Raw genomic sequence first — 25,361 nt, 5'->3', positions numbered from 1 at the left:
GAGCCCAGGGTTTGCAGCATTTTTATACATTTTTTGGAGAGGGCAGGGACTTCACATACATCATAGCCTCTTTTAGCAAATCATCACACACCGCAGGAAAATCAAATAACAACTCTAAAACATGATTAGCACATTCACTGGAGGGAACAAGTTGGGTAGGGGTGATTGGTCAGTACAAAAGGGGTATTCATTTGATCTGATTGGTTTAAGCCAAGAGGGGTATATGTGCTGAACTACATGGTTTCCCAACTTGTTATCAACCACCATAAACCACTGGCATCCCAGGTATTTCCCTGTCTCATGCTGATTGGTGGCTGCTAGGGGGCTGCTATGGAACCCCACCTAGCCTGACTGAGTCAGGGACACCTGTCACAGCAGATCTCGCCTGTTATTTGTAGATAAACAACTCAGCAGGGTGGGAATGTGCCTAGGAGTGCTCTGTGGGTCTTTCCAAGGACAAAGGTCATGTCTCTTCCTTGGACAGGCTTTGCTCTGAGGTAGAGGCTGGTTTTTCAGAACACTAGAGGAAGTTGGAAGTCTTCCATGAATGCCTTCTGTGACCCCAATAGTAACCTCCTTTTTTGTGCCTCAATTTCCACATGGGTCAAAGGAGCTGGATAAGATAATCTTCAAGGCCCTATCAACTCTGTACAGAATAGTGTTTGTCCCTAAGATTCCCTCGATTTTTTTTCTTGACATAGATTTTTTTATAGAAGCAACTTTTCCTTCTTCTCCCAGGGAATTATTAGCCACATGTTTCTGAACTTTTCCACACCACCTTCTCTGGACTCGTCTCACTGAATCTTTGCTTTTTTCTCAGGTCCCTGGTGGCCAGAGCTAGTAAGGTGTTGCCTGCCTGCTCCCTGGGACACACTGATCTTATATTCCCATGGAACTTTTTCCGTGGAGGGGGAATGAAAAAGGTGCCCCATCTCTTTGAGCATTGGCTCAGTCCTGGGCCCCAGGCTGGGCTCTTTCATTTGTGTTTCATTAAATTTTGAAAGCATCTCAGAGACACAGAGGAGTCAGTTAATATGAGGAAACTGAGGCTCAGAAACCATGGCTTGTGCAATGTCCCAGATTAAGAAAAGGTGAAGCTGGGAATCCAACTACATCTGTTTGGCCTGAAAGCTAGATTTTATCTTTTGCATCATATAACCACCTGGCTTCTTCCTGGAGAAAATTCCTGCCTCAAGGACAGGGGTGGCCAAATATCAGAGAAAGAGGAGAGCACAGAATGTTGATCTGAAGACACAAATACTCCTCAGGAAAACAGGAAAGGGAAAAAGAGACACTCAAGTCTCAGAAACTGGCAATAATCAACTTGAATCCAAGGCTCCTGGCATGTGACATCACACCCAGTCTGCTCCCCACCCAGTTTTGTCAATCTGACTCTTTAGAGAGGATTTTGTACCAAATCCTACAAGACCCCAAATGGCAGAGTGCAATGTGCCCTCATTTCCATCACAGAGGAGCTGTGGGAATTTGGATAAGCCCCTTCCATGCTCAGAAACCTTGTTTTGTTTTCATGAGTAATGAGTGTGAGACTCTGCACCTATCTCAACAGATTATGGTGGGCAGCAAAACTGAACAGGCTTCTCTGACTCAGATGTAAAAACATATTATCCTCTTTCACTCACAGCACCCACACATCTCAAGTATCATCTGTAGAAATACCTGACAGACATTTTTGAATCTCTACCTGTCACCAACTTTGAACAGTTTCTTAAAGCTTCATGAGTATTTCCATATTTTCTAGTCTGTAATTCTCTCCACAGACCTCTCAGTAGGCAGTGTGGCTCCTGTCCTTGGCTGTAGTTCACAGATTTAGAAACTAAGGCTCACCATTTATGGTTCCCAGCTTGTTGAAGGGTTGACTTGAAGTTGGAGCCCTCTGTCAACATTTCTCTATCTTCTTGTCATTTGGAGAGAGCAGGTGAGTAAGAATATCTCTACAGCCATCTGTGGCCCAGATGTGCCCAAGACCCTCATCAGCTCCATGTCCCTCCACACCAGCCACATGCCTGAGTTCAAAGCCAGCCTCGGGACTGAGCATAAAGGCTAGCCCACAGGTCAGCCCTCCTGAGGCCACCCACGTTCTGAGGGCTGCTGGTCTTCTTTCCTGTTTTTTTTTTTCTTTTTGTGTGTGTACTGGGGACTTAACCTAGGGATGCTTCACCCCTAAGCCCCATTCCCAGCCATGTTTTATATTTTGTTTAGAGACAGGGTCTTGCTGAGTTGCTCAGGGCCTCATTAAGTTACTGGGGCTGGCCTCCAGCTTTTGAACCTCCTGCCTCAGCCTCCCAAGCTCTTGGGATGAGAGAATGTGCCACCATACCCATCTCTGAGGATGCATGGACACGTGTAAATGTACCATGACCCCAACTTGAGTGGGATTCACCCACAGAGCACTAGCCTATATAGGCATCTTCCTCCACAGCACACTCCCCATGTCCCCTTCAGTCCCACAAGCTGGGCACCATCCCTGGGGACATGACTGCTGGAAAACTGCCTGCAGAACTGTATGATTTTGGAATTTGTTCTTCGTGGTCATAGGATGCTGGCTTATTTCTGTGTTTTCAATGCCATTTTGAAACTGAGGTGGTTCAGACTTCTTTACAAACAGCCAGTCCTGAATTCAACTTTATTAAGGGCAATTAATCCTGGATTCATTATAAATTTGCCCAGAGGAAGTTATTATACTTTCCCCTTTGATTGAAATTTGGGCTTTAAAGATGCTTTCAGGAGTGAAATGGAAATTTCTCTTTTCTCAGAGGGGACCTACCTTGCCAGCAATTGCCATTAACCCTGTGTGCTCCTCAGTGGGTTGTACACCAACCTCAGAGCAGACTTTCAGGCCTCCAGCTGAGCTCCCTGTCACCCCCAGAACTGAACAGATCTGCTAATGTCACACTGAATCAGAGGTGCAGGAAGTCTGATGCAGTGGCAGAATCTCATTCAAGCAGGGCACAGTGGTGATCATCTGTCATCCAGGTGGCTCAAGGGCTGAGGCAGGAGGATGGCAATCAAGTTGGAGGCCAGCCTCCACACCTTAGTAAGACAGTGACTCAAAATAAAAACACCAAAGAGAGCGAGGGATACAGCACAATGGTAGAGCATCCCTGGGTTCCCTCCCTAGGACCGCAATCAATGAGAAAAACTGCCACTGAATTTGGTTTACTAATACCAGATTTTTGTGAAAAATTTTGTGTCTATGTTCATGGGGATATTGACCTTGTTTTTCTTTTTTTTTTTTTTTTTTTTTTTTCTGCTTGTAGAATCTTTACCAGATGCTGTTACCAGGATGATGCTGGCTTCATGGGAACATATTAGAAAACATTTCTTCCTCTTTATTTATTTATTTATTTGATAAGAGTTTGAGATGCATTTGGTTTCATTCTTTGTTTTGGCACCAGGATTTGAACCCAGGGGCACTTATCCACGAAGCCCCATCCCCAGCACTTTTTTATATTTTACTGAGAGACAGGGCCTCACTGAGTTGCTTAGGCCCTCGCTTTTGCTGAGGCTGGCCTCTAATTTGTAATCCTCTTGCCTCAGCCTCCCCAGCTGCTGGGATGACAGGAGTGCACCACCTTGCCTGGCTGGTGTTCATTCGTTAAATATATCATAGAATTCAAAATCGAGTCAAGCCATTGGGTCCCGGGCTTTGCTTTTCTTTCTTGGAAATCCCTTGCAGATAGCCATACTTTTTTTTTTTTTTTTGTACTGGAGCTTGAACCCAGGGGTGCTTAACTACTGACCTCCATCTCCAGCCCTTTTAATGTTTTATTTTGAGACTAGGTTTCACTATGTTACTGAGGCTGGCCTCCAACTGGACATTCTCCTGCCTCAGCCTCCTGAGCCCTGTGATTACAAGCATGCGGCAATATGCCCAACTGAGAAAAATAACTTCTATTTTGCTTTACCCACCATTGTTTTGAATCTCTCCATTAATGCAGTTATACTAACATTCTAACTAATACAATATTAGATCATCACTTGCACAGCTGTGAGTGTTCAGCTGAGGTTGGAGGCTATGATGACACAAGGGCTCCTGGGGAACCCTGGGTGACTTTCTCCTCCTGAGCAGCAGTACAGAAGGAAAGGCAGGCTTGATCCCAGGCTTGGGGGTTCAAAGATAAGATGGGACAGAGGTCAAGGCAGGCAGGGAGCAAAAGAGTTGGGAACCAAGTGACTGAGGGCCTCAGTCTTGGGCTGGAGAGAAGAGAGGTGGAAGGACTTAAGGTGAAACTTGATGGGAGTGAGAAGCTGAGAGACGGGATAGATGGTTTGTCCAGTGCACGGTTCTGGAAGGTAGTTCTCCATAGGATTATTGGTGCATGTTTCATTGCATTGATCTGGCATTTTAGTACCTATTAGTGGATACAAAATATAATTGAAGCCAGGCACAATGGCATATTCCTGTCATCCCGGTGACTTGGGAGGCTGAGGCAGGAGGATTGCAAGCTGGAGGCCAGCCTCAGCAACTTAGTGAGTCCCTAAGAAACTCAGTGAGACCTTGACTGTAAATAAAACATAAAAAAAGAGTGGGGATGGGGCTCAGTGGTGAAGTGCCTCTGGGTTCAATCCATAGTATAAAACTAAAGAGCATGGATTCAACCGTGTGTGTGCGTGTGCAGGGGGATATCTTCTAGAACTTTCTTTGAATTCATCAGAAGTCTTATCTAGAAGCTTGTTTGTAGACTGTGTACCACGTTCCAAAATTAAAATTAAAATGGTAAATATGTGTTCTCCACCTTCATAATGTAAAGCAGTATAGGGATAGAGGCAAACATTGACTCAATAATGATGTCAATAATTAGAATAAAATAATTAGATTTTAAAGTCAGACTAGAGAGGACAAAGAAATCACATGGGAGTCAGGAGCCCCCACAGCTGGGCTGGATCTCGGGCGTGTCTTCACCCTCCTGTGAACTCACTTATCCCTGGAAGTTCTGTATTTCTCTGGATGCATTTTATTCATCTGCAAAATGGTGCAATGCCATTTGCTTCTGATAAATTCTCACTCATTTATTAAGATTCTGAGTAGGTGCCAGGCATGGTGGCGCACACCTCTAATACCAGCGGCTTTGGAGGCTCAGGCAGGAGGATCGCTAGTTGGAGGCCAGCCTCAGCAACTTAGCAAGTCTCTAAGATTCTTAATGAGACCCTGTCTCTAAATAAAATACAAAATGGGCTGGAGCTGGGGCTCAGTGACTTAGAGCCCCTGGTTTTAATCCTTGGTACCAAATAAACACCCAGAATAACGCTCCTCGGGGCCACCCACCCCCTGGGCTCAGCTCCTCAGCCAGGCAGCAAAACTCTTGGCTCCCTCCTGCAATCACACCCTCAGAGCTAGCTGGAAGAACCTGTTGCCAGGGAAGTCAACCCAGAGACACAGCGGGAAGTGTGTGGGCGGAGCTCTACCGGCAGCTGCGATGAGCACATGCCTGAGCCAATGGAGAGTGGCGGTGTTCCAATATCCTCCAATGGGGCACCGACAGAGGCGGGCTCTTGCCAGCTGCCCTTGTAATGGCCCTTGGTAACCCCTGGGCGGGTGCAGGGTAGTGGCTCCTGCACTGGTTGGGCTCTGGCTGGCACTTTGAAGATCGAGGAGGTGGAGAGCACCACGAAGATGCCGCGCATCGCCTCGCACAGCCACGGGAAGGGGCTGGGCCTCAGCGAGAGTGCCCTGGTCAAGCAGGCGGCCTCGGGGCTCCTGGGCCAGGAGAATGCATGAGAGGGATGGCGGGCGGGGCTGGGGGGCGTGGGGACCTTCCCGGCATTCGCCCCGACTCAGTGTCACTTTGGTGCCCGGCGTTGACCCCGGGGGCGCTGCCCACAGAACCACACTGTGGCCCCTTTTGTGTTTATTCCGAGACAGGATCTGGCTGAGCTGCTGACGCTGGCCTCCACCTTACAGTCCTCCTGCCTCAGCCTCCAGGTGCCCTGGGATGACAGGCCTGCACCATCGTGCCCTAACCCTAACCATCCTTTTACCAGTAAGTTCTACTTTTGTTAAGTGGCAACTGTACCAAGTCCCTGCAGTTATGGTATTTTTTATTATTATTTATTATTATTATTATTATTATTATTAGCAGAAAAAAATGGCCTATCTATAGGCCACCGAGTTTAGTAATGACAGCTGGAGGTTTGCACTCCACCACCTCTAAGCTGCTGGACCCTAGAGTCATGGCCCATGGTCTCCCTGGAGGCTGAGCAGCTACAGAAACCTGCAATTTATATGAGCTTGTGACTGTGGCCTTGGAGCCTCCAAGTAACAGAAAGGGCCAAAGAAAAGCCTCTGGTTTCTTGTCTATGTCTTTTTTGGAGGGCGGGGGGAGCCCTAAACCCCTGAGCCCCTCCCCAGCCCTATTTTGCATTTTATTTAGAGACAGGGTCTCTCTGAGTTGCTCAGGGCCTCACTTTGTCTGAGGCTGGTTTTGAACTGAGATCCTCCTGCCTCAGCCTCCCAAGTCCCTGGGATCACAGGTGTGGGCCACTGTGCCCAGCAGACTTTTCTCTCTCACCTCCACTGTCTGGGCACCCAGAGCTGTGCCTGGAGGGTGCTGGCTCTCAGGGTTGGTTGGACGAGTCTGTGAATTGTTTGGACCAGGGACTGCATTTTTTCCCCACTGAAACACAGTAATAGTGACCATTTCTCCCCTCTGTGCTGCAGGCATGTGACATCATAGAAGAATTAATCGAAAGCAGGAAAATGGCAGGAAGAGCCTTGCTGTGACCCTAACCCCTGGGAACTGGAAAGGTGCTTGTGTTCTCATTGATTTCTGCTGCCCAAGAGGACGATTCTCACGTTGAAGCCAGTTGGAATATGCATCTTAACTAGTCTTTGTTTAGCGACGTGGGTCACATGTGTGTTTAAGAAAGGAATCTGATCTCAACTCATACTTCTAGAATGAAAATCATCCTGGTCAGAGGGAGGGGAAAGTCCTGAGAGGGGTCTTGTCTCTGGGATGGTGCTTGAACTCTTTCAAGTCTCCTTTGCTTGAGAAATGCATCTCTTTTCCTTTTCTTTTCTCTTCTTCTTTTTTTTTTTTAACCAGTGATTGAACTTGGGGGCAATCAACACTGAATCACTTCCCATGTTTGTATTTTATTTAGAGCCAGGGTCTTGCTAAAGTTGCTGAGGGTATTGCTATGTTGCTGAGGCTGGCCTCCACCTCGTGATCCTCCTGCCTCAGCCTCCTGAGTGGTAGGATTATAGACATGCACCACCGCGCCCAGCTGAAAATCCATTTCTGTTGGTCCAGGGACTCGTAAAAATTTGTGACGGGCTGTGGCTGTGGCTCAGTGGTAGAGTGCTCGCCTCGCATGTGCAGGACCCTGGGTTCGATCCTCAGCACCACATAAAAATAAATAAGTGAAATAAAAGTATTGTGTCCAACTACAACTAAAATATAAATATTAAAAAATTGAAGCAAAGATATTATGTCCATGCACAATTTAAAAAAATATTAAAAAATCTTCTGTGGCACATTTTTGGATGGGGAAAATGAGTCAGCCAGTATTTTTTTGAATGTGAAATTTGCCCACCACTATTTTGGCTACGTGCATGATTGACAAATAACAGAAACACAATTTTGATCTTCAAGGGGCTTCTAGTGTTTTCTGGGCAGAGAAACAGGAAGTCTCCTGATGGCACAAAATGGCTCAGTTGAGTCTGAGCTTCAAACTGCTGACTGATTATAAATGCTGGAATTGGGCAGAGGGTTTGATAATTCCCCCCAATTTGGGCTTTCCAGGGGACAAAAGAGGACACATGGTGGAGCTTTTTGCGATCTGCAAGGGGATTGGCCAGATCCTTAGGCTTCCCAGAGCTCCTGGTCTGGGCATGGCTTGTTCTCTGGAAGGGCCTCTTGGCACAGGAGAGTAGGAGCCTGCACTCTTGTATGTAAAGAAGTGGGCTCTTACAAGGGGTGGTGGCCCCTGCCTGTCATCTCAGTGACTCTGGAGGCTAAGAGAGGAGGATCACATGTTGGAGGCCAGCCTCAGCAGTTTCACTAGGCTCTAAGTGACTTAATGTGACCCTGTTCAAAAATAAACACCCTAAAGTTCTGGGCTGTGTCTTGGTGTGTATTGATTGTTCAGTTGGGAGACCTGGGGCAGGCTCCTGACCTTTCAGAAGCAGAAACACAATCAGCTGTGAAATAAAAGCTTGAATTCTAATTTTGAAGTTGTACATATGGAGTTGCCAGGGTGTGTTGTGTGGTGTCTGATGGTGGATGAAGAAGTCTTGAGTCTGGGGGAAGTTTTTTGAGGCTGGAATGCTATACAGTGTGCACTTACAGGAACATTAGCATGTCCAAGTCGTCTTCCATTTTTTTTGGGGGGGGAGGCTTACCAAGAATTGAACCCCAAGAATTGAACCCAGGAGCTCTCGACTCCTGAGCCCCATCCTCAGCCCTTTTTGCATTTTATTTAGAGACAATGTCTCACTTAGTTGCTTAGGGCTTCGCTTTTGCTGAGTCTGGCCTCCAACTCGTGATCCTCCTGCCTCAGCCTCCCAAGCCACCAGGATGACAGGCCTGCGCCACAGCACCAGCATGATAGCTGTTTCCTTCAGTGCTGTTTCTCTCAGTGTTATTTGGTACTTTTTATCTTCCAGTGTTGCTCTTAAGAAGTCTGATTTCCAGGGTTGAAACCTTTCTTTCTGGATGTTTTGGACGTACTTTTGGATAGGGCGCCCTCCCCTGATTTCCCTTTCTTGATGGCCACAGGGCTTTCTGAGTCTCAATGTTTGGTGTCGTTGGTGTGGACAGTTGCCAGCTCTGAACCCCTGAGCTGTGGGCTGTTCCTGTTCTCTGTGTGCTCTTTCTGGAAGTCCAGCTAGGTGAGATTAGCTCTGCAGTGATTTTCAACCTGGACCGGTTTTGCCCCCCAGGAGATATTTGCCAGTATCTGGAGAATCATCTCTTGTGGTTTTCAAAACGTGGTGGGGGGACTCGTGGCATCTAGTGTTAGAGGCCAATGATGCTGCTAAGCAAATTGCACTACAAGGCTGTCCCCCAAAAACAGAGGAAAGACTGAGAAATCCTTTTTTTTTTTTTTTTTTTTTTTGGCTACCAGGGATCAAACCCAAGGGTGCTTAACCCCTGAGCCCCGTCCTCAGCCATTTTTGTATTTTATTTAGAGACAGTGTCTTGCTGAGTTGCTAAGGGCCTTGCTAAGTTGCTGAGGCTGGCCTCCAACTAGCCATCCTCCCAGCTCAGCATCCCAAGCTGCTGGGATGACAGACGTGTACCCCCACACCCAGCTCTCAGTTTCTTAATCCATAAAATACAAGTTAATGGGCTGGGATTGTGGCTCAGTGGTAGAGCACTCACCTAGCACGGGTGGTACCCGGTTCGATCCTCAGAACCATATAAAGATAAAGGCATTGTGTTGTGTCCATCTACACCTAAATCAGTTATATCAGTTCAGTCACCTATATCAGTTCAATATTTTTTGCTAAGGGGAGGGGTGCTTAACTTTATAATGGCCTGATTTTTGAGCACTTTTTTTAAGAAATAAGTTCTTCCCCTAATTTAGGGCTGGAACAAAATTAAACTTGTTTTGAAGAAAAAAAAATAAATATAAATAATGCAACCCTGTTCAAAAGTAAACACCATAAAAGTCTGGGTTGCATCTTGGTGGGTATTGATTGATTAGCTGGGAGGCCTGATAATATTAAAATATTAAAAAAAATACAAGTTAGACTTTCAAGATGACACCCTATGCAAAGACCAGTGAGATTTATAGAGCTCCATAGGAAAGGGTAGGTGTATGTGGCTTTTCTTCCATGAGTTTTTTTTTTAATAATATCATATTTTTTAGTTGTAGTTGGACACAATACCTTTGTTTTGTTTATTTACTATTATGTGGCACTGAGGATGAAACCCAGGGCTGTGCACATGCTAGGTGAGTGCTCCACCACTGAGCCCCAGCCCAGCCCCTTCCATGAGCTTTTAATTGGAGAAAGATGGACAGACATGGAACCATTATTAACCAAGTATTGATCCTATTTGAATGGAAGGGTAATGATCACCCCTTCAGTATTACGTGGAGGGAGGCAGGGACGCTGTTCAGTGGGACATGGTCACTATTTTGACACTGGAAACTGAGAATGGGGAGTTGGGGGCTGTGAAAGAACAGGGAAGAGACATTTTGGGTAGAAGGTGGACATGAAAACCAGGCACTATGGCTCACACCTGTAAACCCAGAAACTTGGGAGGCTGAAGCAGGAGGATCTCAAGGTGGAGTCCAGCCTCAGAGGCTCAGTGAGACCCTGTCTTTAAATGAAAATGCTGGGCCTGGGGCTCAGTGGTGGAGCAGCTGCCTGGCACATACAAGGCTCTGGGTTCCATTCCCAGAACCAGCAAAATAAAACAGGTGGGCAGAGCAGCCTGTGGCCTCCCCTGGGCCTTGTGGTGTTGGAATCACATCCCTCTGTGTTCTATTCTAGACATTTTCCATGTGCTATTAGAACACATGCTTTGGGCTTGCCCACTCAGGTGCCTAAGCATTTGGGATGCAAGGCAAGCAAAGGGACTGGCTAAGCCCAAAAATGTGGTGCCCTGTCACTAAAAGAGGGCCACTGGGTCCAGACCTGGTTTCTCAAAAGAAGCCAAATAGCTGGATTTCTACATGAAAGTTCCTAAGGTTCAAAAAATGGCAAGAGCTGGGCACAGTGGCACATGCCTTCAATCCCAGTAGCTGGCTCGGGAGGCTGAGGCAGGAGGATAGCAAGTTTGAGGCCAGCCTCAGCAAAAGCGAGGCCCCCAGTAACTCAGGGAGATCATGTCTCTAAATAAAATACCCAATAGGGCTGAGGATGGGGCTCATAGGCTGAAGGCCCCTGGGTTCAATCCCCCCACAAAAAATGCAAGTTTAAAGGCACTTTTAAGACTACATGGTCCCAACCAAACCATCCTGTGGGCAGCTCATTGGCTCCTTGTAATCTAAACTGTATTTTAGTTCATCAGATGAGGCCATCCAGCATTAGCACTATTGTGTGCTCAAGACCACATTGGAAAACAGGGGGGATATCAGAACTAGAACCAGCCTCTGCCCCATGGGCTAATGGATTTTGCCCCACAGTGATCGGTGATCATCCCCCAGGTTGGCATTGAAAAGAAAATCTAAGAGGAGCCTTCCCTGGGCCATCTTTGAAGCAGCAGCTCAAGTTGGCCTTGTCCCAGCATGTTCGGAGTCTGAGGCAGGAGGATCAAATGTTGGAGGCCAGCCTCAGAAACTTAGTGACGCCCTCAGCAACTCAGGAGGCTCTGCGTGGCCTGCACACCTGGGGTCTGACCTCATTCTTGTTTCAGAAATGAGGGAGGATGAAGTGGCACTCAGAGGCCATGGCATTTCCCAGTCCTGGGCCCACTTGAGAGCATTTGCTTTCCATAACTTGGTATTTGACAAGATGTCTGTTCCACCTGGTTCTCTTTAGCATCTGCCAACCTAAGTTAGGTTACTGAGTGTCAATTTATAGTTGACCACAGGGCACGGTCCAGGGGAGCTTGCAGACCAACACACTGCTTCCAGATTTGGCCTCACATATTATCCACTATTTCCTGGCCTTTTAACATAAAATGAAGGTCATGTGATAAATCCTTCCTGATTTGTTTGTGTTGTTGTTTTTTTCTTTTTTTTGAACCCAGGGATTGAACCCAGGGGTGCTTAACCACTGAGCCCCATCCCCAACCCTTTTATATTTTATTTAGAGACACATCTCACTGAGTAGCTCAGGGCCTTGCTAAGTGGCTGAGAATGGCCTCCATCTTCCCATCCTCCTGCCTCAGCCTCCTGAGTCTTAGGGATAAAAAGTACGTGACACCATGTTCAGCCTCTTGAATAAATTTTTTATAGATGGCTTTGAATTATGTTTTCAAGACTATAAAATAAAAATCTTTCCTTTCTTGCCTCTGTAGACAGCCCTGGCCCTGGCGATTGCTCAGGAGCTTGGGAGAAAGGTGCCTTTCTGCACCATGGTGGGGAGCAAAGTTTACTCTATGGAGATCAAGAAGACAGAGGTACTGATGGAGAACTTTTGCAGGGCTCTCGGTGAGTGTCACGTTGGAGTGACAGATGGCTGTTGGTTTTCCAGTGCTTTGAAATGTTTCATCTTAAAAATTCTTCTGTGATGTGTTGATTGGAATGCTTGTGTTCTTTTGGTGCTGTTGACAAGACAGGCAAGAGCAGCCAGCCATCCCAGAAGCTTGGGAGGCTGAGGTAGGAGGATCACAAGTTGGAGGCCAGCCTCAGCAACTTAGTGATGCCCTGAGCAACTCAGTGAGACTCTGTCTCTAACTAAAATATAAAAAGGGCTGGGGACAGGGCTCAGTGGTTGAGGGCCCCTGGGTTCCATCCCTGGTACCGAAATAAATAATAAATAAATAAATAGACTAAGAAGTCTACTTGGGGAGCTTTTGATTTAATGCTGAAGGAAAGAAAATGCAGTGGGAGGGTGCAGCATTTGGAAGTGGGGAGATATCATGGGACCCTGTTTCACCCCCCACAGCCATCTGATTTTCTGGTGGCTGGCAATGTGTCTTCCTGCGGTGCCTCTCTGAGGGACTGGCTCTGCCTCTTGATCTTCCCAAGCAGGTCAATGTAAGCACTAAACTATGGGTCTCTCTCTCTCTCTCTCGGGACCATGGCCACTGAGCCACCCCCAGCCCCTCTGTGACACTAATGCTGAACTGAAGAGTTCTAATTCTGAACTGTGTTCAGAAGCTAAGCTTTGTGTCACATTGAACTTAGGCTTTTTATTTTTATTTTTTGCTACCATGGATTGAACCCAGGGTCACTTCAACCCTGAGTTTCGTCCCCAGCCCTTTTTATATTTTATGTAGAGACAAGGTCTTTCTGAGTTGCCAAGGCTGGCCTCCAAATCTCGATCCTCCTTCCTCAGCATCCTGAGGTGCTGGGATTATGCATGTGCACAACCACACCTGGGTTTTACATTTAAAATTTTTCTCTCTATTGTTTTTTCCTCATTTCTCCTTCTCTTTTCCCTTTTCATTTCCTATTTTTCAGGGTCTCACTATGTTTCCCAGGCAGTCCTGAAACTCCTAGGTTCAAACCATCCTCTTGCCTCAGTATGCTGAGTAACTATGGCTACAGATGTGTGCTGCGGTGCCAGGCTTACTTTTCCTTAATTAAACATGTGCCAGTGATTTTATTTAACTCATTAATTAAACATGTGAACCATATTGCAACAGCTCAGGAGGCTGAGGCAGGAGGATAGTAAGTTGGAGGCTAGCCTCAGCAACTTAGCCAGACCCTGAGCAACTCAGTGAGACCTTGACTTTAAATAAAATATAAAAGGGGCTGGGGCTGGGGGTCAGGGGTTGAGGGCCCCTTAATTCCATTCCTGGTACCAAAAAGAACCCCCCAAAAATGTGACCAGTAAGATATCACAACCTTTCAAATACCTGAATATTAATATTTTTAAGAACTTAAATTTTAAAAACACCATTTTTCTGGGCTGGGGCAGGGGCTCAGCGGTAGAGACCCACTTAGCATGTGTGGGGCCCTGGATTCCATCCTCAGCACCACATAAAAATAAAAAATAAAAAAAAATAAAGGAATTGTGTCCATCTACAACTTAAAATTTTTGTTAAAAAACCCATTTTTGTGAGACAAAAACCTGATAAAACTGGTCTTCACACAGTTGCTTGTGTTTCAATGGCTCAGCAGGAACTGAAATGCTTTAAAATTTGAACAAGTAGAGGTCACCAGGCACATTTGATGGGAGTCACTCCTGGGGTGGGGGGTGGGAGACACAGCAGGGGCTTTTGATGGCAGGAGGTGAGGAGAAACTTCTAGATTTTGCCACACAATGAAAGGGCAAGCTGTGGCCTCCCCTAAGACAGGAGCCTTCTGTCCCTGCACCTTTGACTTCCTGTGAAGCTGCAGAGGGAGGGAGAGAGGGTCATCTGTCCCCTCTGTGCCACTCCCTTGACATGATAAAGGTCCCTGTCAGGGACTTAGAAACCGGAGCCAGCAGATGAAACCCGTGTCCTTTGTGCTGTCATGGCCAGAGACAGTGCCTTCAGCCCCTCTCCTGGCCACCAACTGGGCCCATGGTCCATTGGGCCTTCCTCTGTCTACTTGTCACCACCGAGAAACTTCTGGACAAATATGAATGGCTGAGAGACGGGGATGCCTTTCTTCCCCTCCTGGAAAAATTTCATATCACTGTCCCATGACAGTGAGTATGGGCAGGCATTCCATTTGGAGGAATTTCCTCTTTGCTGAATAGAAAAGGTTCTATAAAAAATATCAAAGTAGGCTTAAAAGCCCAGAATTTTCCAAGCTTGACAGAGACTTCTGATACCTTCATGTTGTCTGGGAATTTTTTTTTTTTTTGTACCAGGGATTGAACCTAGGGGCCCTCAACCCCTGAGCCCCATCCACAGCCCTATTTTGCATTTTATTTAGAGACAGAGTCTCTCTGAGTTGCTCAGGGCCTCAGTGTTGTGGAGGCTGGCCTCTAACCCATGATCCTCCAGCCTCAGCCTTCAGAGCTGCGGGGACTCGAGGTGTGTGTAGCTGCTCTGGGCTTTGTTTGGGAAGTTTGTCTTGGGGTTCAGGAGCTGGGAATTTGGTTCATCAAACACAGAATGTGGCTTCTCTTTTGGGTGTTTTCCAAAAGGCCCATTTAGAGGCTCTCAGGTGGATCACAGGCAGAGGATAGCTGGCCTTTAGCTTCCTGTCTTGAGTGTCCTTGTCCTGGTTAAGTTTCTGGAGAAGAGAAGGCAAGGGATGGTGTGATAAGATAATGCCCCCCCCCCCCTTGAACAGTGGGAAGTGGCCTGAATGTCGGATCCTGTGGCCATGTGTCTCTGCCTTTGGGACACTTCTATATCAGCTCACAGAGAGCCCGATGGCCACCTGCCAGAAGAAGTCCTCTGTGGCCTTCCCATTTGTGAGGAGAGCAGCGAGCCTCATCTCTTCTTCTTCTTTTTTTTTTTTTTTTTTTTTTTTTGAGGAGGGGAACCAGGGATTGAACCCGGGGCACCTAACCACAGAGCCACCTCCCAGCCCTGTTTTGAATTTATTTGGAGACAGGGTTTCACTGAGTTGATCAGGGACTCACTGGGTTGCTGAAGCTGGCCTCCAGCTCACCATCCTCCTGCCTCAGCCTCCCGAGCTGGGATGACAGGTGTGGGCCACCGCTCCCTGTAGTGTTGCTCTCCACCCATGATGGTGGCTCCGTGTTGTACTGTAAGGTGACTTGTCAGTTCTTGTGCTGTGGCAGGTTGAGGTAAGAAGGTTGTTGGTGGGGAGGGGATGGATGTGAAGAGAAGGATGGTCCTGCTTCTCACTGTGTCCCCATCGGCCATCCGTCCCAGGGCTGTGGATAAAAGAGGCCAAGGAGGTCCATGGGGGGGGTGACCGAGCTCATGCCATGTGAGACCGAGAACCCCATGGGTGGCTACAGCAAGACCATCAGCCATGTGATCATAGGGCTCAAGACAGCCAAGGGCACCAAAAAGCTCAAGGGGAGTTCATCCTGAGCCCTGCCCTCGGCACTGCGGCACCAGGCAGGTGGTGTGACCTCTGTGTCCCTCTTTCCTTGGTCTCTGCACTGTTGATGCCATATGGGACACTCAGGATAACACCGTGTAGTATAAAGGGACACATTGTAGAGGGCTTGGACATAGGTCCAAGTAGTTCTTTCTTTTCTCATTGCTCCTGGGAGTTGTGTGGTTAAGTCAACAAATTGCTTCTGCCATCTCATCCCCCGCATGATGACCATTGGCCAGCCAGGCACAGTGGAGCACTCCTGTCATCCCAGCCGCTCAGGATGCTGAGGCAGTAGGATCACAAGGTTGAGGCCAGCCTCATCAACTTAGTCAGGGTCCTGAGCAGCTCAGGAAGAGCCTGTGTCTAAATAAAAAATGGGGATGGGGATGGGGCTCAGGTGTAAGTCACCCCTGGTTTCAATTCCTAATACTGCCCCCTCACCTCCCCATAAAGTCAAAGTGGACATAATTTTGTTTTCTTTTTTCTTTCTTTTTCATAATGTTTTTACTCATCCACTGTTGTTATGATTGACCCACACTAGCTCTGTACCTGTCCCCTGCTGCATAACCAGGTCCCCTGCTGCGGGCTTCAGGAGGTATTTTACCTGTGGTTCCTCACAGCTGTGTGTCCATGTGCGCAGGTGCCATAAATCTCATTTCCCCTGTTTTCCAGATCAAGGCCTCAGGCTCAGAAAGGGGCTCTGCAGTCATCCTGCATCCAGTGCTGGCTGAGGGGCAGGGTGACTGTGAGTCCTCTGGTACTGGGTGACCCCTGAGAGTCCTCTGAGCTCTCTGAGACTCAGATTCTCTTCTCTAGACCACTCTCCATCCACCATAGAATCTTTCCATCTTTCCCCCTTTTATAATTTGATGGTTCTTTGATTCTCTGAGGTGGTTTCTCGGTCACTGCTTTATGGAGATCATGAAAATATCACTTCTTCCAAGGGCTATTTTTCTGTTTCCTAATGGGGCCTTCATCTCAGGAGCTTGGCTCTGCAAACCTCTCTCTCTCTCTCTCTCTCTCTCTCTCTCTCTCTCTCTCTCTCTCTCTCTCTTTAATCCCTCCCCACATCCTGTCCACCCTGGATTAATGAGGTTCTGAGAAGGTGGCCTCTTCTCAGGAATGACACCTTGAGCCAGTTCATCTGGAAAATCAACCATATAAAAGTGCCTGAGAGGAAAAGAGAAAAATTGTCCTCTTCCCTGTAGGAGAGAGGACACAGGAACACAGTGAAAATTTGAGCCATCCATTGGTCTGCTTTGTCCAGCTTCTTGAAGAAAAGAGCCTAATGGAAGAAGAGGAAAATTGTCTCTGATCCCAGCAGCTTGGGAGGCTGAGGCAGGAGGATCGCGAGTTCATAGCCAGCCTCAGCCAAAGTGAAGCCCTAAGCAACTCAGTGAGACCCTGACTCTAAAATGCCAAACAGGGCTGGGGATGGGGCTTGGTGGTGGAGGGCCCCTGAGTCCAATCCCTGGTACCCCCAGCCTCCCCCAAACCCAAGTTCTTCTGGGCAGTTTTCCCACATGGATGAGATATTGGGACAGAACGACCTCAGGTGCATTGTGTGGAGTTGTGAAGTGTCTGAGTTTGAAGGAGGCTTATGAATCTTGGCCTGGGTACTCCCCACCCCTGGTCCTGTTTGCAAAATGCCCAAAGGAGGCCAGAGAGGCTGGTCTCTGCTAAGCTCCTGGCAGCTCTGTTGGGGTGCAGTTGTGAACATGATCCACCCATTTTAAGTGTGTGTTGCCCACAGGATTTTGAGGCATGACGTAGTTTACTCTCCCCATCTTAATTCTAGAACATTGTCATGACCTTCCAAGGGACCTAATTCCCATGAATGGCCACCTGCTGTCCTTCCCCCTTGGCCTTTGGCCACCACATACTGACTTTGTTTCTGGATTGGCCTTTTGGGGGCCCCCTCCTGCCGAGGGAGCCCTACACTGGGTGTTAGTCCGTGTTGTGTCCCCTGCTGCCCCCCTTTGACTATAGACTCTGTCTGGGACAGAGTTCAGGTGTGTTTCCACAGGGTGGCCATCTGTAGCAGCTGCTCTGGAAGCTCAGCCTCAGGACCTGTCTGCCATCTGGGTCCTGTAGAGGCTGCTGTCCTTGCCCAGTGCACACCCCTAGGGAAGAGCAAGGCCCCGTTTAGCACCATCACCCCAAGATGTGTGTGTACAGCCCAAGTATGGAAGACGCTAGAATTTGCTTTCTTCTGGTCCTGGGATTCAAACCGAGAGTTGTGGCCATAGTGAACCAGTGCTCTGCCACTGAGCTGTGCCCCAGCCCCAGGGACTAGCTATGTGGTCTACACTGGCCTCCACCTTGGTGATCCTCCTTCCTCAGCCTCCTGACCCAGACAGTTTGGGGGGATTCCAACTTATATTTCTCTTCTGAGCTGGACTCCTCTGCGGGTGCTTCTGGGTGCTGTCACATAGAGGAGGAGACCAAGGCCCAGAGAGCTGGAATCACGGGCCACATCAAATGCAGCCTCAGGTGGCTAAGCAGGAAGCTCTGGTGTCCCTAACCCAAGGACTGGAGCTGCAGTGGTGATCCTGGGGGATGCTGTTGGGCGTGGCCATCGACACATGTACCCTCTAAGAGCAGCCGGGTCCCTGTGAGAATGCTCCTACCACTTTGCAACCCCTGAAGGCAAGGCAAGGAAGAGTAATGGTGATGTTCTCTTGTCTCCTACAGGCAGACATGGTCACCCTCAGGTTCACCTCCTGGTGTGCTAAGCCCCCAGTCTAGGCTCTTGTGCCCTGCCACAAACCTTCATACCCATCCACTCCTGGGGTGGCTGGCAACTCAGGTGTCTGTCTGTCTGTCTGTCTCTCTCTTATGTTTAGTCCTGTGAACTGAATCAGTAGTGCTTAAGCAGGGAGCCAGAAGCCTGCCCTTTTTATTTTGCTTTGTATTGTCTTCAGAGAGAGTCTCCCCTTGCTAAGTTGCTGAGGCGGGCCTCCAACTTGGCGATCCTCCTGCCTCAGCCTCCCGAGTCCCTGGGATGACAGGTGTGCACCCCTGTGCCTGGCCCCTCAGGTCTCTTACAGAAAAGTTTCTTCCCTCGGGGTCAGAAGGAACTGGAATTTGCATCATGGTTGTCTGAGTCCCCTTATGTCTGGTTTGGTTTGGTATTAGCTGAACCCCAGCATTTTTGAAAGTCTGCAGAAGAAGCGAGTTGAGGCCAGGGACGTCATCTACATGGAGGCCAACAGCAGGGCTGTGAAGATATGCTCCCGGGGGACCGCGCCATGCCTGATGGTCTGCAGAGGGAGACCTGGGTGACCAGGGAGTCACATTGCTCAGCGGAGGTGGGTGGGGGAAGTTCAGCAGCTGTCCCTTTACCTAAGTCACCTTGGCTTTTCTCTGTCTTCCTCTCCTGGTGACTTCAGCAGGCAGAGTGCTCAAGACCCAAACCCTGTGGGGGGCAGGGACCAGACAGCCTTCATCCCTTCCCGCTGCACCAGGCATTGTCTTCCATTTTCCTTTATCTCCCTGGTGTCCCTCCCTGAGTCCTGAGCCAGGGGACTGCACCAGGTGGCTCCTCCTCTATCTGCTGCTGCGTCCCATGGTGGCTGCACCTCCCTGGTTCATGGATGAGCCTAAGGCCTCGTGTCACCCATAAATCACCACCTAGAATAGCCCGGGCTCTAGGCTCCAGTGAGTCCCCTGAATGCTCTTTTATCAGGAGTGAAAAGAAAGGGGAGAAAATCTTCCAGAAAGTTTCAGGTGTTGCCCGGGCGGGTCTGGGAGCCCAGTGTTGCACCAGGCCATGGGGCACAGGTGGAGGGTGACATTGGGGGCCCTCAGTGGGCAGCGGAGACCTTTCTGTCACTGAGCTCTCTGTGGTCCCGGTGCCCCATGGTCTGCTGGCAGAGGCAGGCAGGTGCGACTCCTTGGCTACGGAGTTCACCCTGGAGGCCTAGGAGGACATGCCCTGCCCAAGGGCGACGTGGACAAGAAGAAGGAGGTCATCTAGAATGGGACTTTGCATGACCTGGACGTGGCCATCACCAGGCACCAGGGACAGGCCTTGTGGTCCAGCACATTCCCAAGGCCCTGGGAACCAGTGTTCAGGGCCATGCTGTCCTCCTGGAGGCCTTCTGGGATGCTCAGCAATGAGCACGACATGAGCTTCGTCCCCTGTCCCAATGTCCAGATGCTGTCACAGCTGATCTCTGGGCATGGTCTGCCCCTGGCCGCCTGCCAGCCTGCTGGGAGCTGCTCTCCACCTTGGGCTGGGGGTTCCTGGCGGGAGCCTTCACAGGGCTTCAGACAGCCTCACAGAGGCCCCAGCCTCTGCAGAGCTCAAGCCCCGAGTCCTCCAGCTCCCAGCTGGCGCTACTCTGGGCCCCGCTGGACAGAGAGTCAGGTTTGCTCTTCATCCTAAAGGGGGTCTCCTCCTCCCCACCAGGAATGGGCTTTCTGCCGGGAATCTGGTTTTTCTTTTTGTCCCACAGAACTTTGCCCAGGAGAGGCCAGAGACTCTTGGGATTGGAGTTTCTTCCTACCTGGCCGGAGGGTTTTTTTTTTTTTTTTTTTGTACTGAAGCTTAAACCTCAGGGTGCTTACACATGGAGCCCCATCTACAGCCCTTTTTATATTTTATTTAGAGACAGGGTCTTCCTGAGTTGCTCAGGACCTCACTAAGTTTCTGAGGCTGGCCTCCAACTTGTGGTCCTTCTGTCTCAGCCTCCCAAATCGCCAGGATTTTTAAAGACACATGCCACCACACATGACTCAGCTTGATTCTTGCAGGTCAGGGGAAACCTCGAGGGGATCCCTCTGAGTTCAGGAGCCCCTCATCGTTCCCAGGGGAGCTGTGCTGGGCCTGTCCACCTCAGGCTTCCAAGTTGAGTGACATCAGGGACCCTCAGGAGGCAGGAGGATGGGCTTTGGTAGCTGCCTTAGAAAGTCCTCTCTCCTACAGGGGAGACTAGACATCCTGTCCATGATGGGCCAGTTGATGAAGCCAAAGAAGACAGAGATCACAGGGAAGATGCATGGTGAAGCTTGAGCCCAGAGCCGAGTTGAGGCCCTGCCTCTGACGTGCTCCCGGCTCTGAGAGCCCACCCCCCCCCCCCCACTGCACGGCTCTGAGTCTTCACTCCCGTAGGAAGCTGTGGCCAAACTGTGTGCTCTGGACCCGCTGAGGTCAGCATCTGCTTCCTTTGAGGCCCCAGAAAGGTGCTGACTTTGACACCAGGCAGTGGGTCTCCCTTGCTCCTTTGTGGACTTATTTTTTTTTTTTTTTTTTTATTTTTTGATGCCAGTGATTGAACTCAGGGTTCTCGACCACTGAGTCCCGTCCCAGCATTTTTATTTTTTATTTGGAGACAGGGCCTGGCTGAGTTTCTTAGGCCCTTGCTAGGTTGCTGAGGCTCGCCTCCAACTTATGATCCTCCTGCCTCAGCCTCCCCGGCTCCTGGGATGACAGGTGTGTACCACTGCGCCCGGCTCTTCCCCAATTTTATGTCCGTCTTGGGCCCATTACCACTTTACTCCCTGAAAACGTAAGTTCAACATGAATCCAGTGTTGCCTTGAGGCCTCGCAGCAGCCTAAGCTTCCTCCATGAGTGGCCAAGAGCAGATCTGTCACTGAACTCGGTTTTGACAGCCCCACATCATGGCTCTGGGAGAGGACAGGCCTCAGATCCCGGTTCTTTGGGAACAGCTCCATCCTGATGACAGGGGACGCTGGTTTGGAAGGTGAGGGCTGAGACCTGAGGTGGGTCTGCTGTTCTGTAAGGGCTGATGCTTCTGGGGCCGAGGCTGGGCCTGCTCTCACCCTCCTTGCTCAGGTTTCCTGGGGAGAGGATTCTAACTGCACTTGATGGAAAGCTCATTAACCTAAGCATTGTCATGCACGGCCCCCAAAAGAGCTCCTTGACTGAGTGCAGCAGAGGGGAATTCACATTTGAAAACACATCTCCCTGGAGCTCCCAAATGAGGTGTCTTGGCATCAGGGTCAGGGCTTGATGGGGCAGCTCCTGGTCATTATGCCCCACACAGCTCCACAAAAGGCGTTTTGTGGCATTTGGGGGCGATCATGCCTGTTTTATTTTTTTTAGATGAGGGTACAGGGATTCAACTCACAGGCTCTTGACCCTGAGCCCTGTCCCCAGCCCTATTCTGTATTTTATTCAGAGACAGGGTCTCAACTGAGTTGCTCAGGGCCTTACTAAGTTGCTGAGGCTGGTCTCCAATTTGTGATCCTCCTGCCTCAAACTCCCAGGCTGCTGGGGTTATAGGTGTGTGCCACCACAGCTGGCACGATTCTTGTTTTCAAATGATGACACCAAACCTGGAATGGGTCCAGTACCCAGCCTGGGGTCAGAGAGCCAGTAGGAGAACCAGGCTGCAGGGTTGGGTCTTGATTGAATTTAGGTGTGGAGAAGAGAGCAGGTGACATTTCCCCACTGGCTGGGACCCTGTCCAAGGCGAGGTCAACAAGGTGGTGAACAAGTACATTGACCAGGGCGTGGCTCAGAGGGTCCCCAGCGTGCTGTTTGTGGACGAGGTGCACATGCTGGACATCAAGGACTTCACCTCCCTGCACCGAGCTCTGGAATCTTCCATCGCCCCCATCGTGATTTTTGCCTCCAATCGAGGCCACTGTGTTATCAGGTAGGTGCTGCCAGCTGTCCCTGCTGCCCGGGTCTGTCCCCTCCCATGATGTCACAAGTCAGGATGGGACGAAGGGAGTGCATGTTGCCCCTAGGAGGAGACAGCAGGGGGACTGAAGGCCGCAGCTGCCGTGTCCCTGATGGGCAGGGTCTCCACGGGCCTCTGAGGCTCGACATTCCTGTGAGGAGCAAAGGCCTGAGGAGGTGGGGCCGCTCTGGTGACCTGAGTGTCAATTTCCTCACACTGGCTCCCAGAGGCCAGCAGAGCCCATTTCATCTTCAATGAGGACACTGAATGACATTGCACCTTGTCCCTTGGCATAGGTGGGAACACACATTTGTCTCTGAATTGGTTCTTCTTAGCTCCCCATGACAGCAGTATGCATCCTGCCATGTCACCTACACGGGGTGTGATTTTCATTCCTGTGACTGGCCCTGCTGTGGGGTGTCCCTGGTTGTGTTCCTATGTGAACATGGGAAAGTGACGTCCGTTTATTTTCCTGCATCCCCCAGTCCCTCCCCTCCCTTCCCTTTGTCTCATCCAATGAAATTCTATTCTCTTCTCCCCTATTGTGAGTCAGCATCTGCATGTCAGAGAGGACACTCAGCCTTTGGCTTTTGGAATTGGCTTACTTAAGCAGCACAGTCCTCTCCAGCTCCACCCATTGACCTTCAAATGCCATCATTTCATTCTTCTTTATGGCTGAGTAATATTCCACTGTGCATAGGGACCACAGTTTCTTTATCTGTCCATCTGCTGAGGGGCACCTAGTCTGGTTCTGTAGCTTGGCTACTGTGAGTTGAGCTGCTCTAAACACTGAGGAGAACGCAGGTCTCTCCAGGAACAAAACCAGTAAGGACAGTAAGACCTTCCTGAAGACACAGTGGGGCGCCTGGCCCCTGCCTGGCCTCAGCCTGCCTTTGAGTATAGCTGCTCCAGGCTGTGGGGACAGGGGGTCTGGTGCAGAATTGCTCGGACACATCTTTAGCACAGTGGCCCTGCTATCTGCACCACAGCTGGGGGACATTCCTCCCTGGGTCCCTGGGCTGGAGGTCTCCCGCCTTCCCTCAGGCCCATTGGCTGCAGTGGTCAGGTGGCGCCCTCAGGGTTTTCTGTCTTCCTGGTTCAACAGGAGCTGGGCCTGGGCCTTCTCAGCACAGGTGGCAGGAGGGCCTCTTCCACCCCAGCAGCCGAGGGCTATGGGGACGAGTCCCTGAGAATGCATGCTGGGGCAGGAATTAGAAAAGAACCCTGTGGTCCAAGTGTCTCAGGACGGCTAGAGCCAGAAGTGACCCCCCCATTTGCCCAGACTGGCTGCTGAGTGACAGACAGTGGGAAATTCAGTTGCTCTCAATGGAGAAGCCCCATCTCAGGAGCTAGGGGACCACAGCACCAGGCCACCCACAGGTCCCTGCCACTGGGTGCTCCCTTGCCCTTGGGATCTGAGCGAATGACCCAGGTTCATGGGCAGCATTGTGTGGTCCCCCCAAGTCCCCTGACGTGACTGAACAAGATGAGGGCAAAAGTACCTCCTGCAGCTTGGGGGCAGCTGGTGTCAGTCTGGCCAGCTGCTGGGGGAGCTCAGGGCACCCTGAGTAGCATTGGGGGCCAGGGGCCCTTCAGCCACCACCTGATACTGTAGGAGTCCCCTCGCTGGTTCCCCATACTGGATCTCCTCACTGGGTCCCTATCAATGGGTCCCCCCACTGGTTCCCCTATCTGGGTCCTGCCTGGCTGGCCAAGGGCTCCACGTGGATACATGGCACCCCCTGCTGGGGAGCCCTGCTCACAGCCCTCCCCAGGGTCCCTGGCCTGGCCAGCAGGTGTCTACAGAGAGTGCTGCTCTGTCCACCCTGAGCCCCAGAGAAAGCTCCACGGGAAGGTGGCTCTGGCCCGAGAACCTGCCTGTGAGGATGGAGCCCCATGGTCTCCAGAACAGGACTCTGGTGCCTAGTCCCGGGGACGTGGTTGAGTAGCACTGAGGGACATGGCCCTGCCCCCCAAGCCCAGGAGCATGGGCTGTGACCTGGTGTCCAGGGAGCATGCAGCCCAGAGGCAGGCTGGGCTGTGACCAATGCTGGACTGGGCCAGGACCCAGGGCTCTGGGCAAGATGGGGTTGGGGCGGGGGCTGAAGAGTATCTGGGACATGAGCACACTGTCGGCGACTTCTGACCTGCTGCCCACAGGCTGCTCCCAAGGGGACCTTCCCTCTCCCTGCCTCACAGACCCATGTCTGACCCCGGAACTCATGAGGGACAGGGGAAGAAGGTATAGTGTTGGCAGAGGGCTTTTTCTCCTGGCTTCGCACGGGGGACCTCGGGGGCAGTGGGAAGTCTTGACTTGCTGAGAGCCCGTGGGGCTGTCCTGACTCAGGGACCTGCCCAGGCTAGAGCCAGCAAGTGTCCACCCCAGCAGCACCTGGCTTCAAGGCCCACCCCCCACCCAATGCATTTAGAGACAGAGACTCACTGAGCTGCTTACTTAGCATCTTTCTTTTGCTGAGGCTGGCCTCCAGGTACGATCCTCCTGCCTCAGCCTCCCAAGCTGCTGAGATGACAGGCGTGGGCCTCTGCAGCATCCAGTCTTTTTTAAAAGTCTTAGGTGGTGAGTCTGGATGGCGGACTTGGCCTCCTCGTTTTCTTCTGTGTGGGGCTAAGGAGGGAGCCCAGTGCCTCCCGTGCCAGGCTAGCTCCAGGCCATAGGCGCCAGGCCATAGGCAGTGGTGTGGCCTGGTCCCAGTGGGAGCCTGTGGCCTAGTCCCAGGTGGGGCTTTGAACAGCCCTCTATGAGATGCAGCTCCTACACCCTGGAAAACTCAAGCAGTGCTTAGTGTGTCCACAAAATCGCAAGGCTGCCACCATAGTCGGTTTTAGAACACTGCAACCCCCATCCCTGTCAGCCATCCACAGCCCCTCTGCTGCTGTGTCCCATCCATCACCCTGACCTCAGGCAGTGGGAGGCTGCTTTCTGTCCCTTAGCCATCTGTGGCTGTGTGGGGTGTGACTGACAGGATTCACCCTTGTCCTCCAGGCCCTTGAATCCCCCGTGGCTGAGGAGCGCCCACTGCATGGGGCCTTCACCAGCTCATGGATATGTGCACTCATCAGTCCCAGCCCGTTGGGAGGTTTGGCTGTAGGAGTGATGCTGCCGCAGATGTGCAGGGAGTGCAGTTTCTTTCTTTTGGATCTGTGTGGAG

The 25,361-nt window shown here is 50.4% G+C and overlaps 1 pseudogene; it reads left to right on the top strand.

The window, feature by feature from the left end:
* Nucleotides 1–4,143: 4,143 nt before the first annotated feature.
* LOC139707036 (ruvB-like 1) lies at nt 4,144–23,485 on the top strand (annotated as a pseudogene).
* Nucleotides 23,486–25,361: the final 1,876 nt, after the last annotated feature.

This window comes from Marmota flaviventris, chromosome 9 (assembly GCF_047511675.1).
Source record: "Marmota flaviventris isolate mMarFla1 chromosome 9, mMarFla1.hap1, whole genome shotgun sequence".
Classification (NCBI taxonomy): Eukaryota; Metazoa; Chordata; class Mammalia; order Rodentia; family Sciuridae; genus Marmota; species Marmota flaviventris.
The sequence above is the reverse complement of the archived record's forward strand: the minus strand, read 5'-3'. Positions and strand labels throughout refer to the sequence as shown.